Genomic DNA, 13039 nt, shown 5'->3' on the forward strand with positions numbered 1-13039 from the left:
TGTATGATTTTTACATGGACATAATTTCCTAATTGTCTAATAGCTTTATTTTAAAACCTGAAAACGTTTAAAATTTATATGAAATCCACTAGTCCATATTACACAACCATAAAAAATATGAGGCATGATAATAAAATGATCAAGAGTTAAAAGGGCAGAACGCGGTAACTGATTTCTCAGACGCCGAATCAGACAAAGCTCTCTAGATACCTTAGCTGCCACCTGATCACTCTGTGCTCTCCAACTCAGGTTTTGATCAAGCTGGAAACCAAGGTCACAGCTACTTGTTTCAATGACCTATTACAAAGAAATATTTTTCCGCTTAAATTAACTTCCTTTCCGACTAGACAACGTAAAATGAATTTTTAAAATATACACTGATCTGACACTGATAAAATATTTACTGATATTCACTGATAAACGGCTAATCTTTTTAAAAATTAAAAGCCTGATCATTTCATTGATCATTCATTTCTCGATTTCATTGATCATCAGCATTTCTTGCAGCAGCTGTCAATACCGTGTCATTAGCGAAAGAAGTATCAAAGCACCTGAAACATCAAACCGCATAGTATCTACATATATAAGATATAACAAAGGACCCAAAACTGAACCTTGCAGAACACCACAGTTTATAGAAAATTTATTAGATATAACATCATCAAAAAAACACGTATCGATGCTTTATCAAATAAGATATAAACCATTTTAAAATACTACCTGTGACTCCAAGTGACCTTGACATTTCAATTAAAATTTTCAAAATAACCTTGTCAAACGCTTTTTTAAAATTTATAAAAACCGATAAAATCATTTCACCAATTTCCATTGATGCATTCAGAAAATCAAGAAAATGCTGCATAGCTTGAACAGTAGGGTGGCCTTTCCTGAATCGGAACTGACTATCACTTAAATAACAATGCTTTGTCAAATGTGCAGAAAGCCTTTTATGCATAACTTTTTCGCACAAATTAGAGAAAACTGACAGAAGAGAAATTGGTCTCCAGATAGTCGAATCAGTCTTTGGGTCACTTTTGTGTAGAGGAATCTCCCGTTTTCATTTATAAATTAATCAAGTAAACAAGGCATGGTTGGAGGTAAACCATAGTACGCTTGAAGGTCTTACGGTTTATACCGTCACTTCCTGAAGAGTTTGACTTAGTACTATTTACAATTTCTTTCAACTCCTGAATATTCGTTTATTTGGTCTCCATTATTAGTCCCAGGCCTCTATCATCAATGAAAGCTTCATCACTTGTTCCTTGACTCCGTGGCAGACCCCCCCCCCCAGATGAAATTTAGTTTCTGCAAAAAATCTTGTAAAAATTAAGATAAACCAGCTTAATCCAAGGATTCAGAGAAACAGGTCAGTTTCTTTTGTATATCTTTGCCTTTATGGTAATATATGACTCATTTTTTAGTTCTCGCTGTCATTTTCACTTGATTTGGGAAAACTGGCTCCAACTTTGCCCCCCTCCCTTTCGACGAAATTTTTCCCACTGCTCTATGGTGCAAAATTGTGTTTGAAAAGAATAAAAGCTCGTTACTGAAGCACATTTTTGGCGAAATATATAATTGTTTTAAATAAATTTCGAAAATTTTCCATATAAATGTTCTAAATAAATTTTGATATAAATGGCAAAATGAAAAAATACTGGGAATGGTTCATTTTGGTAGTTGCTCAGCTTTTTAAGTAACGGAATAATAATTAGAACAACTACTAAAAAAAAATTTTTGCACAGGATTTCATAATCGGTCTCCTTAAATTTATTAATATTAATTTTTTACTTCTCCAGCTGATTTTCAAGTCAGGGAGCTAAAAAAGATTAAATTTAAATCAATACCGAGTCTGCAGAATGAGGGATAGTTAAACCTACCCGTAAAATAACTGTCTTTACCCTCCCTTTCATCTTAAAAATTCTTGAATAGGCGACTACGCTGTTATTTAAAGTCTAAAGCTTATTTTTTTTTCCTTAAAAGATTATATCGCCTTTTTTGCTTCAAAACAATAGTATTTGTAGTTCAATAGATGGCGTAGCAGGCTTTTATCAAAGATGGCGAAACAAGTGCCTCTATTTAGTTGTTTCTAGTGCGGTGACTCCTACCACGTTGTATAAAGAATTGGCTTTGTTAATTTTTTACAGTTAATAACACTTTTTTAGTTATGAATTCTATAACTGAAACTCGTCTTTTTAGCTTTATTTCTATTTAAAGATTCCAGGGTGTTAAAGTTGTCCACGAATTTGTCACTTGTCCTACTTTATTAGCCATGGAAAGACGTTAAACTTCGCGAAAATTCTGACCTATGTTAAGAATTCGTAAAAATGCAATAAAACTTGCAAGATAACTTTTTTTGCAAGATGAATTGAAGATTGCTATTTTCTATTCAGCTCTTATATATTTTCGTTTTTTCTGTTTTATAACTTCCGCTATCTGATCTAACAGCTACGGTTTTGCACAAACATTTTTCTCGTGTTAAAAAAAAAAAAAATCCTGAAAAGTTTGGCTGGGAAATGAGTAGATAATTCCAAAGAATTATCCCCATGTTTTATTTTCGCTAATAATAATTAGAACAGCCTTTATGGCAAAGTAAATATTTTTTTCTTCTAAAACCGAAAGAACAAAACAAACTTCTCCCATGGCATTTTGCTTTGAAATCCTCGCTTAACTTGACCATCAAGTTTGACAAACAACGTTGTGGATCGTTTTAATCGGTAATTATGTGGTGTAATCGGTAATTATGTGGATCGTTTAAATCGGATCAACTAAACCTTTATTGGTTGCTAGAACACGGTTGTTGATCAACAACATCGCCAGAGAACTACAATATTCCATTCTACCTTAGACCCCATCTTTGAAAGTTAACCTTAAAACTGATGGACAAAAATTACCAGCTAAGAAACAATTACTGCATAAAAACTACGAGTCTTGTATCTTAGCGTACATTATCGCACTTTTAGTGTGCATTATACTTCATACTTCTTATGCATCTTTTTATACTTCATATCAATATCCGTGCATCTGCATTTATAGGTTGGAAACCTGTCAAAGGAGCTTCTAAAAATCACAAGACACGTTGTTCTGTACAGCGGCATCAATTCACAATTTCTATTTTTTTGGGGGGGGGGGGCAAAGTGCATTTTTGAAAAACAAGGGAATGGGGCGACCTTGCTGTTTTTTTTTTAACGAAAATATCCATAAAATTATGTTTTAATACCCCCCCCCCCCAAAAAAAAGGTATTTATCATAGTATAGGGACGCAAAATTCTGGGAGGCGAGGGTTACATGCCCTCATCCCCCAATTGACGCAACGAGACGTCGTACGCTTAATGATTCCCGTATCAGTTGGTAGGGTTGGACACCACGAAAAGATAACCAAAAAGGCTCCCAGACTGTTCCCTAATACTCCTCTATAGATTTCAAAGTCCAGCGGATTACCCTATTTCCAAAGTCTTTTCATAGCCATTATATAGTCAAGTCAGCCTCTTTTGTAATTTTTGATTTCGACCCTCCCACTCCTTCAATATACACAATATTGATGTGAAGACTTTGAAGCAACTTATTCATGGTAGCGTACGTGGTTCACAACTATCACTGTCATTCTAAACATGAAAGATACAAGCGTAGCTGTCCTCTGCCAGTGTGACAAGAATAGTGGGGGGGGGGGTGCTAGCCTAGAATAACGATCTGCCTCTCAAATTATGGAAAGGAAAAATGGTATTTTACGATTTCAGTCACAGCATACCTGACAGCCAATGAAAACCACGCTTTGTCAGTAGTGATGGCATTGTGGATTCCACCGGGCAGGGAGGGGGTATTCTATTGTAACTACTAGTTCCTCAAGACGTTATTACCGCACCGGGGTCTATACAATACTAAAACACATCTGCAACGGTATATTACACCTGTATGTTACATAATAGGGTTTGTTTTCTCCAAGATTTCTTTGGTTGTTACGTAATAAGGGTTTGTCTACTTCAAGATTTCTTTGGTTGTTGCGTTATAGTGTTTGTTTACTTATGCAAATAGATGCAGACCGTTGTTGCATAAAAGTTTTTTTATTTATTCCAATGATTTTTTTGGTTGTTACGTAATAGGGGATGTTTACTTACGTTGAGGAAGATGTAATCTTGCGTTATTTGGTTGAGGAAGATCTCGTGTGACATACTAGACTTATGGGTCCCTTGTTGACTCCCCGCTTCTAACTGAGTACGGCAGTGGGTATTACATAATGACGCGCACATATGGGTGTAACGTAATGGTAGCGCTCACGTTTTACTGCCTCATGACATATGGTGTTGGACACCCCCTGGCCTCCACAAGTCAGGGTGACCCAAATGAATATTGGCAGGAAGTTCGAGAAGGAGGCGAAGTTGGCGAGGAATTCGATGGAGGAGTTTTGGTCGATGGCTAAGGACAGGTTGTTTGTCGTGACAAGCCACTGTTGCTGCCTTATGTGCCTTTAGGTGCGGGAGAATCTAAGTCTAAGTAAGTAAGTAAGTGCTCACGTGGGTACTACGTAATGACAATGACAAGTTTCTGTTACGTAATGACAGTGCACACATGGTATTACGTAATGGCAGCGCAGGCGTGGTTGTTACGTAATGGTCATGGACATGTGGCTATAATGTAATGATGGGGTACACATGGGATGTCACGTAATATTATAGTACACATGTATGTTACATATTAGGTAATGTTTACCTTTGTTAAGGATGACACATTCTCACCTGACTTGTTCCTTTAGGGTCCGTAGGGAATCCCCACATGTAATTGAGGAGGGCACACACGTACGCTGTTACGTAATGACGATGCACACGTGCTTTACTTTAAGAAATTTTTTCTTCAGTATTTGATTTTTCTTTCAATTTTTTTTTCAGGGAACCTTTATAATCTAATGGTTTTTCTCCCCTTTCGAAATGACATTTCCCTCAACGGAATGGAGCGCTAGATAGCTGAACCAAGAAATCCTTCCCTAAATTTTGATTTGGCGAATACTTTCTAGTGGAAACGTTTTGATGAAGCTTTGGATTACTTGTTTCCATTGTCTGCAACAATAAAATGTGGGGGGGGGGTCGATTATTCGAAACTGCTTACATTTAACGTGCACCTTTGTTTTGGGTAATACTTTAGACAATATTGTCAAATAATATTGTGGATTGTTCTTATCACATTTTTTAGTCATAGAGTATTTTATTCTATTGGATATTGAATGTGCTATCAGCAGTGAAATAAACGCAAGAGTATCATTATGGCTAGAATATGCAACACCTTCATATAAGATCAAAATTATATCTTTTTCTCTTCACTACACAGGATTTTATGTTTATATTAGAGCATATCCATTTACATAGGCTACAAGATACTTAAATTGCATAAGTGAAATACATTTAAGTTTTATCCTGGAACAAGAAATATAAATAATGACTTTTTTTGTACATACAAGTTTTATTAATAAAAATAAGTTTATAAGCATTATTAAAATAATTCAGGTTTAGGACACTGAAATCCATATTATCAAACAGTTCGTGGTAACGAACTGTAAGTAAGGAGCGACCCTGCTCAATAGTAACCTAAAGAATCATCAAAAGAATTAGATTTTAATGTTGCACTTAAATATATGGGTTTCATCAAGTTTAGTCTTGCCCATCAAAAGTTACGAGCCTGAGAATATTTGCCTTATTTTTGAAAAAGGGAGAAATACCCCTAAAAGTCATTAAATCTTACTGAAAATCTCACAATCAGATTCAGCATGTCAGAAAACCCTACTGTAGATGTTTCAAGCTCTTATCTGCAAAAATGTGGAATTTTGTATTTTTTGCTAGAAGAAAGATCACGGATGCGTGTTTAGTTGCTTGTCTGTTTGTCCCGGGGTGAACGTAACGACCTAGTGGTCCTGAAATGTTGCGATAGGGCTCATTCGAATGGAGATTAAAAGTTCTAGTGCCCTTTTGAAGTGACCAAAAAAATTGGAGGGAAACTAGGTCCCCTCCTACGCTTATTTTTTCGCAGTCATCGGATCAAAATTTTGAGATAACTATTTTATTCTACAAAGTCGAAAAATTTGATAGCCATGTCTTTGAGGACGACTTAATTCCCCACAGCCCCGAGGGAAGGGCTACATGTTCTGGACTTTGCCCATTATTTACATATAGTATTTGTTATTAGGAAGTAGACAGGCGTTTTCACGGGTATTTTTCAGACGTTTTCTGGTGGGATCGGGGGAAGGGGTTATATGGGAAGGTCTTTCCATATGAGGAATTTTTATGGGGGAAGAGAATTTCCACGAAGGAGGCGCTGGATTTTCCAGCAGTATTTAAAAAATAATGAGAAATTAACTTAAAAAAGTTTTTTTAATTGAAAGTAAGGAGTAACATTAAAACTTGAAACGAAGAGATATTTTTATGCATATGAAGGGGTTCTTCTCCTCAATACCTTGCTCTTTACGCTAAAGTATTTTTAGTAATTTTAAAAGGGCTATTTATTCTATTTAAATCGAATTTGTGATTCAGGAGTCATTCTTAAAGAATGGGACCAAAATTTCGAAATTTCAAGTAAAGAGAAAGGTATTGACGAGGGGGTGAATCCCCTGTCGTACGTAATAAAAATATAAGAATATAGAAGTTCGTTACGTAAGTTAACGCGCAAGTTACGTGTATTTATTATTAATAAAAGCGATCGTAAATAAAATTAAAAGTTCTATGGGCCTTTTTAAGTAACAAAAAATTTTGAGGACAACTAGGCCCCTCCCCCGCCCTTTTTTATAAAAATCATCTGCTCAAAATTTCAAGAAGGCCGTTTAACCAAAAAAGTAAAATTAATATGTAAAATCAAAACCTGCTTTGATTTAAAAACATTCAGAAATTAAAAAAAAAGAAACCAGCTTTTTTAACTGAAAGTAAAGAGTGGCATTAAAACGAGCAGAAATTATCTCGTATATAAAAGGGGATGTCCCCTCCCCAACGCCCTACTTTTTACGCTGAAGTTTTGACTCCTTCTCAAAATTACTTTTTAAAACAATAAAAAAGTTTAGTGTAAAGACCGGTCCGATGAGAAGGCGACAGCGCCTTTCATATATGGTATAATTTCTGTTCGTTTTTTTTTATTTATGGTAAGAGGGAGATATTTTCAACTAGAAAGTTGTTCAATCGAGGATTATTAACATAAATGCTGAGAAATTCGCAATAAGTTTATAAACAATATCGAAATATAATATTGCATGAAGACCATTATTTTCACTAACTGGGGCACAGGACATGTGGCTTAATTCTGTATTTTGTTCATTTTTTCTTGGTATTGTTTTCTGGCGATTCCTCACGCTTTCCTGCGATTGTAAGATTGCGGTGGTCTGTGGCGATTCTCAGCTTCTGACACACGGCATTCTCTGGCAACCATCATCACACATATGGTATTTTCGGACATTGTTCTCCCAAAATATATTCGTTTACACTAGAAATCGACTGTGTAAACTGAATAGAAAATCCTCATTAGCATTTTATATGATGACTCCAGAAAATTAAGGCCAGTTTGACACGATCTACCAGCCTAATGGCATCTTCTGGTGCAAATTATCAAATCTAAGGGGTTTTCAACCGTTTTTCCCACAAAATAAATTTATAAACTAAAAATGACCGTTGTTTTATTTTAACATCGGAAACTTGCCATTTCATTGTTAGATTAAGGCGATTCATGGAGATTCCCACCCTGTTATGCTCAATGGCTGACGTACGGCACCCTCTGGCAACCATCATCACACGTATGGTATTAATCGGACATTTGCCTCCAAAAATATCTATTTACACGAGGATTGATCGTCTAAACTTAATGAAAAACCTCCAATAACATTTCTTCTGATGAAATCTTGCAATTGAGGCTAGCGTGGAACAATATACCTGTCAGATGACACCCTCTGACGCACATTAGCACACCTAAGGGGGTTTCAGCCTTTTTCCCCACAAAAACAACTTTATAAACTAACAATGACCATTGTTTTTATTTGAACAAAGGAAACTTGCCATTTCATTGTTAGATTACGACATTCCGTGGAAATTCTCAGCCTATGATACTCTATGGCTGACACATGGCACCTTTCGGCAACCATTATCACACATGGCATTTTTCGGACGTTTTTCTTCAAAAATATCCGTTTACACTAGAACCGACCGTTTAAACTGATTGAAGAATCCCTAGTAACGTTTCTTCTGATGACTCCTGACAATTTAGGCCAGCGTGGGACAATGTACTCGCCCGATGACACGCTCCTGCGCACATTATCACACCTAGAGGTTTTTAAACCCTTTTCTCACAAAAATACCTTTATAAACTAAAAATGACCATTGTTTTTATTTAACATCGGAAACTTACTATTTCTTTGTTAGATTGCGATCTCCAATGACAATTCACGCCCCCATGACAATATACGGCTGGCCCATTACATCCTTATGATATATATCATCATTCCTACGACATTTTTCAGATATTTTCTTGATAAAAGTTATGCCTTAAATCCACTGGTTAGTGCTTACAGAAGCAACCCTTGTGATACACCATGTCAATTCACGCCGGCGTGGCATTTTCTACCCGCCCGGTGACACTGTCCTGACGCGCACTATCACGCCTAAAGCATTCTCAACCTTTCGTCAATTCCATAATTTTTATGTGGCTTCCCCCGTGTACTCTGTGGCTGTTCATCAACAGTTGCTATTTCATTGTGAGTTTTCAATCAGTATCATTTGTACATTGGAAAGATAAATAGTTACATCTTACTTTAAAAAGTGAAGTTGAAACATTCCAAGATAATGTGTGCACATAATAAAATTATCGTTGTGTGAACGCTGACAAAGAAAATATTTGAACTATGAAATAATTACTAGTGGTCACACTATTGGAAATCTATGTGTGCATTATCATGGCAGTGAGAAATTAGCATTTTTTGGAGTACCGAAAATGTTCAACTATTATGATGGTGGATATGCAAGGATAACATTTCCATAGATATTAGTGCTCAAAGAGAATGCATACGTAAAACTTTAAGTTGATAACAAAGGCCATCTTCTTGCTACTGTTAATTAATGACATCAATTAAATGACAGTAAAGGGAAAAAAAGACCTGCTGCTGCACTAACTTCATTTTCCATAGCTTAGTTACGTGCCAAAACTGCAATTTATGTAAAAATAATGTCGCAATAGACAGTTAAACCCTAAGTAAAATAAAAAGGCTTTGACAGACAATATCACCAAGGAATATAAAGATAAATTGATGAAAAACAAGCGTTACTACCATCACAAGCTTATCAACAGATACAGTCTATGAACCCGATATCATAAACGATGGAATGTATGGTGAGGTTGTTAAAAGTTGTTTATGATCATGAATGGTCCAAAATGTGACATCTCTAGAGAAAACATGATTAAGTACCTTAAGGCGTGGATTTATGGCATTCATTTATGATGATATTCCATATGCCATTATTTCATTAAAAATACTTTATTGTATTACTTTGCTATGTTCCCATTATCTTTAGGGTACTTTGACAACTAAAACATTAAGAAGGTTTATTCAAAAGTCAGACACGCCAGAAAAGGAATTTTCAGAGACAACGCTTCTACTACCACGCTCATAGGGGATCTACTAGACTCTGAGATAGGTTAGCAGGGGTTTTTACCAAGTCAGAGAGAGATGAGCCGGATTTTTTCCAAAATCCACACACACACACGCCAGCTATAAAGTATCATGGGGACAGCCCTGCGGTATTTTTGTGGTGGAAAGGTCGAATACCCTTAAGTGTGATAATATGTGCCTGAGGGTGTAATCGGGCTGGCACATTGTGCCACACTGGCTTCCCCAGTAGCCTTTCTTCAGATGACCCTTTTGCAATTGATCAATTGCGAGGAGGCATCTGAAGAAAGGCTATTGGGGATTTTCATTAAGTTTAAACAGTTGATTCTAGTGTAAAAGGATATATTAGCAGGGAAATGTCCGATAAACGGCATATGTGTGATAATAATTGGCAGAGGATGCCGTGTGTCAGCCATTGAGTGTCACAGTCTCTGAATTGCCATGGGACAGTGAAATGACAAGTTTCTGTTATTCAAATAAAACACTGGCCATTTTTAGTTTATAAAATTATTTTTATTTGAAAAAGGTTGAAAAACCTTTAGGTGCGGTTATGTGCGCCAGAGGCTGTCATTGGGCTGGTTTATTGTTTCACGCTTGTCTCAATTACCAGAAGAAATGGCATTGGGGATTTGTCGTTAGGTTTAAACGATCGATTCTAGTGTAAACGGATATTTTGCTGGAGAGTGTCCGAAAATTGCATATGTGTGATAATGGTTGCCAGAGGGTGGCCTGTGTTAGCTACTGATTTTCACAGGCTTGAAATTGCCCTGGAAATTCGCAATTTAACAATGAAATGGCAGCGCTAATCAAATACAAACATTGTTCATTTTAGTTTACAAATTTATTTTTACGGGAAAAAGTTGAAAAACCCTTAGGTTTGATGATGTGCACCATCGGGTGTCATCGGGCTTGTAGTTTGTGCCACACTGGCTTCAATTGACAGAGGTCATCAGAAGAAATATTATTGTGGATTTATCACTAAGTTTAAATGATCCTTTCATGATCCTTAAATGATCCTGCTAAAATAGATATTTTAGCAGGAAAATGTCTGAAAAAACGCCATACGTGTGATAATGCTTGCCAGAGGATGCCGTGTGTCTGCCATTCAATGTCACAGGCTGAGAATATCCATGGAACATCGCAATCTAGTAATAAAATGGCAAGTTTCCGCTGTTCAAATAAAACAATGTTCATTTTAGTTTATAAAGTTGTTTTGTGGGAGATAAGGTTGAAGTAACCCTTAGGTTTAATAATGTGGGCCAGAGGTTGTCATCGGGTTGGTAGATTGTTCCATGCTGGCCTCAATCGCCAAACATCAGAAGGAACGCTCTTGTGGATTTTTCATTCATTTTAAACGATCGAATCTAGTGTAAACGAATATTTTTGAAGAAAATGTCCAAAAAATGCCATAGGTGCGATAATGGTTGCCAGAGGGTGCTTTGTGTCAGCCATTGAATATTGCAGGCTGGAAAATGCCATGGAACATCGTAATCTAACAATGAAATGGCAGATTTCCTCTCTTCAAATAAAAACAATGAATATCTACAGTTTACAGAGTTACTTTTGTGGGAAAAAAGGGTTGAAATACTTTTAGGTGTGATAATGTGTGCCATCGGGTTGGTAGATTGTGCCACGCTGGCCTCAATTGCCTGGAGTCATCAGAGGAAACGTTTTTGGTTTTTTATTCAGTTTTAACGATCTAAAAGTGTTGTTTAATGGTTGTGAGAAGTGATAATGGTTGTTTGAGGTTGCCGTGTGTCAGCCATTGAAAATCATAGGCTGGGAATCACCAGAAAATAGTAAGAAAAAATGAACAAAATATAGAATTAAGACATATGTTCTCTGCCCTCCTTTAATATACCTCTAATAATCCACCCTCCTCTCCATACATATAGATATATTGGCTATTAGTGATGGTTTTCATGCAGTTTTATATTTTGATTTTATGGATATACTTATGGTGAATTTCTCAGCATTCATGTTGAGAATCCTCGATCGAACTAATTTTTAGTTGAAAAATCTCACTTCTACCTGTATAATGTTTATTTCAGTGTTTTAAGAATAAAGGGTTTTAATAATACTTGCAAATTTGATTTTATTAACAAAATTTGTATGTACAAAAAGCCTTCATTCTTTAGAATTGTCGTTCCAGGATAAAACTGCAATATATTTCACTAATGCGATTTAAGTATCTTGTAGCCACTGTATATAGATATACTTGTTCAAGATTGCCCCTAATATTACTGTAAAATTATGTGTAGTGGTGAGGAAAAAATAGACTTTTGATTGCATATGAAGCTGTAGTATATCCTAGCCATAACGATACTCTTGTGCTTATATTCACCTCTGATAGTGCATTCAATATACAATATATATAATAGGTTGTTAAGAGTGAAAATATAATTAATAAAGGGGAAAAGTCCGTTAATCCTTAGTAAGATGAAAAGTTTATATGATTAACTTATTTTGTCGTTAGATTAGGTATTTTCGCGCTGTATTCTGTTTCTGTGCGTGCTTGTAATTTGTACTGTTGTTTAATTTTCTTGCTTGTTTGTTATTTATTTATATTTTTGTGTGTATATGGCCCTTAGGCTTTTGAAATACACTTATCTATCTATAGTAAAATATTCTATTACTAAAAAATGTGCTAAGAACAATCCCCAATATTATCAGATAATACAATTTAAAGTATTTCTGAACAAACAAGTGCACGTTAAATATAAACAATTTCCAATAGTCAACTTTTCTCCCCCCCCATGTTATTAATACAGACAAAGGAAACATGTAATCCATAGCTTCATCGAAACGCTTCCATTAGAAAGTATTTTTCGAATCGAAACATTAGGGAGGCTTACTTGGTTTAGCTGTCTAGCACTCCATTCCATTTAGGGGAAATATGTTTTGATTCCTAAAGGGGACAAAAATCTTTAGGTTGTAAATGTTCCCTGAAAAAAGAAAAAATTGAACGGAATGAAATCGTTGAACGGAAAAAAATGTCTTGAAAGGAAAACTAAATCCTGGAGAAGAAAAATCTCTTAGAGTATTACGTAACACTCACATGCGCATTGTCATTATGTAACCCCCAACGTCTATGCCCTCCTCAGGTACAAGTAGGGATCCACCACCGCCCTGAAAAAACAAGTCCCGTGAGAATGTGTCATCCTAAACAGAGGTGAACATTGCCTGTTACATAACATGCACCCATGTGTGCCTCGTCATTACGTAACAGTCACGATAAATTAAGAAAAAACAGGTTTTTAAAAGAATTTTGCGAATATTTTGGCTCCAGTTCCGGGAGCCTTTCTCAGTGAAAAAAACGAAAAGAACGATAAAATAAAAAAAGTTGTTTTAAAAAAACACAAAAAACAACAACTAAACACACACAAAGAAAAAAAAGAAATTCACATTATTTTCAAACTT

This window comes from Artemia franciscana, chromosome 17 (assembly GCF_032884065.1).
Source record: "Artemia franciscana chromosome 17, ASM3288406v1, whole genome shotgun sequence".
In the NCBI taxonomy this organism is placed as follows: domain Eukaryota; kingdom Metazoa; phylum Arthropoda; class Branchiopoda; order Anostraca; family Artemiidae; genus Artemia; species Artemia franciscana.